Consider the following 2,857-nt stretch of genomic DNA (forward strand, 5'->3'; position numbering starts at 1 on the left):
CACACACACACACACGACGTAGGTACAAAAATATATTTATGCCTGTGATATTCATAGTGGTAGTAATAATAATGAAGATAATAATAATAATAATAATAATAATAATAATAATAATAATAATATGGACAATTATTATAACAATGAATGAAAGCATGCATGAAAGAGGACTAGACTACACACACACACACACACACACACACACACACACACACACACACACACACACACACACACACACACACACACACACACACACACACACACACACACACACACACACACACATAAAAGCAAACACATTCATAGTGAAAACAAAGCGAAAAACACACACATAATCAAACATAGCACATCTTATCAATAAACACACTATCAAACGGACGAATCAATGAACGAACGAACGAATGTACACACAACTTCAAAAACTCCCCTGGTAGACGAAACGATTCTTTGTGCATGGGATCGAAAACTCTTGGGAAACGTTTGTGGCTCAGCTTGGAAACGTTTGCGGCTCAGCTGGGAAACGTTTTTGGCTCTGCTTGGAAACGTTTGTGGCTTAGCTTGGAAACGTTTGCGGCTCAGCTTGGAAACGTTTGTGGCTCAGCTTGGAAACGTTTGTGGCTCAGCTGAAAAACGTTTCTCTAGTACTCGCGTCTCTCATCTCTTCGTAAGTTGCTCTCAGGTAAACACACTCATCTCCTCACCTGTTAATTAGCGAGGGAGAGTCAATTTGTGCGTGGTTATGGGTAAATACGAGTGTAATTTTGTGATATGCTTGTACAGACAGAGAGAGAGAGAGAGAGAGAGAGAGAGAGAGAGAGAGAGAGAGAGAGAGAGAGAGTTGGGTGGTTGCTTGCTTTCCTTTTCCTATATCTGAAACTCTTACGTAAAATTTGCATATTGGAGAACTTTTTCTCTCTCTCTCTCTCTCTCTCTCTCTCTCTCTCCGGGAAAGAGGAAAACGAAGACACCAGATTCATTTTCCCGTTTTCTGTTTTTTGTGTCGCTCTGAGGTCTTCGCGGTAACTTGCTCAAAAAATTGGAATGAGGAAAATTATTCGTGAGGAGGAAAGTAAAAGGAAGAGATAGGAAAGGATGGGGAAAAAGACGGGAAAAAACTCATAAAATTAGTTAGTGGTTCGTTGTTTCTTTCTCTGTTATGATAGAAGTGTGTGTGTGTGTGTGTGTGTGTGTGTGGCTTAAGGGTTTCATGTTTCATCCTTATTGTCTCATTATCTCGCTTATCCCTTGTAGATTTGAGTCATTCATGCTTACCTTTGATAACACAGGTACGCTCTCTCACCTGGCCATCCTGTCACCCGTCACCTGTCACCTGCCGCCTAGTTAGCATGGTATTGGTACCTGAATGACGTGAGCAATTAAGGCAACACCTGCAGAGCACCTGCTATCATTTGCGTTAATTAAGCTGCAGTTTTGGCCCCGTTTTAATCACAGGTGTCCTTGGGTGATTTTTCAGAGTTGAAGTGAAATTAATTGATAAATGATTCAGTCGACTAAGATTTAATGATTCGTGAATTTTGTTTCGATTTGTATTTTCAGGTTTTTTTTTTCTGTGGTGAATTTCAAGGTTTATTTCATGGATGTTTATAGTTTTTTTTCTTTTTTTTCTTTTTTCGTCTTAAGCTTTTACTGTGGTGTTAATGTATTCTTCAAACTACTGAGGTGTTTGTGTCCTTCCGCGTAGTGTCCTCGTTAGCGTTATAAACTTTTCTAAATCGGTGGAAGAAAAGAACAGGGAGAGCATACATGATTTTTAAACTGTGCAGAAAAAAAAAAAAAAAAAAAATTGTTGCCAGATACTTGAATTTCCCTTTAAATGAAACCTGCACTTCCATCAACACGTCCAGGGAAACTAGTAAATTTCCCTCGACGAAAAAAAAAAAAAAAATAAATAAATAAATAAATAAATAAATAAATAAATAAATAAATAAAATAAATAAATAAATTGGGAAACCATAATTTTGAGTTCACTACGCATGATTTTTCTCATTTCGTTATTTATGCTATTTTGTCTCCATTTTCCCTGACAAACAAACAAAAACAAACAAACCATGATTAGGAAGCCATAATTTTGAGTTCACAACCCATGATTTTTTTTCCTCAATGCCCTCTTTTGTTTCCCTTTTCCCTGTTGCTCATTAATTTCTGGTAAAAAATAGGTACTATTCTTACCTTTTAAAGCCTTGGGTACTTGAGATAGTTAAGCACCTGACCACCTCACTAATCTCCCTCTATTAACAGGTGCTCAGATGGTCCCAGTTAGTGGTAGAGACAGACAGGGAACCATGATTAAGCCTACCAAGCCTTCAGTAACTTCACTTCATCCTCCTCCTCCTCCATGCTCTCAGTTCTTCATCCTTTCGTCTTCTTTCCTCACTACCTGCCTCTCATCTCGCCCCTTCCCTTCTTCAGGTGTCTATTGCAATATCGCGCCCTTCACGGCCCCTCATCCAGGCGGCTCAGGTGAAGGATGCTTTCAGGAGTATTGAGTGGGTTAAGTGTTTTGTGTTCTCGTCTCTACCTGGTCTGAGTCCAAAACCCACTACAGGAGCCTCTCCAAGCGGTTAACCTCCTCTCACCGCCTCCGCCTTTTTCTCCTCCATGGTTGAGGTGGTGGAGGGCGGAGGGATGGAGCGTTGGTGGAGTGCTCGGTGAGGCCCTAAAGTGGTGAGGTCCGAGAGGAAATCACCGGTGGAAGCATGAAGGTGACGTGAGGCTCAGGTCGGCAACCACACGTCAGGTGAAGTGTTGCTGTCAGTCACGTTTATTGAAGCAGGAGGCGGCGGCGGCGGCGGCGGCGATGAAAGAGCCGCGCCAACACCAATACCTCCCCAGGACA

At 41.3% G+C, this 2,857-nt stretch overlaps 1 protein-coding gene across 1 annotated transcript in view; it reads right to left on the reverse strand.

The window, feature by feature from the left end:
• Positions 1-771: 771 nt before the first annotated feature.
• LOC123508300 overlaps positions 772-2,857 on the reverse strand; it is a 43,454-nt gene continuing 41,368 nt past the window's right edge. Inside the window, exon 5 of the mRNA XM_045261888.1 lies at positions 772-2,857. This exon is cut by the window's right edge and continues 463 nt beyond it. The gene's annotated coding sequence lies outside the window, so the exon portion shown is untranslated.

Source organism: Portunus trituberculatus, chromosome 24 (assembly GCF_017591435.1).
Source record: "Portunus trituberculatus isolate SZX2019 chromosome 24, ASM1759143v1, whole genome shotgun sequence".
Taxonomy (NCBI): Eukaryota; Metazoa; Arthropoda; class Malacostraca; order Decapoda; family Portunidae; genus Portunus; species Portunus trituberculatus.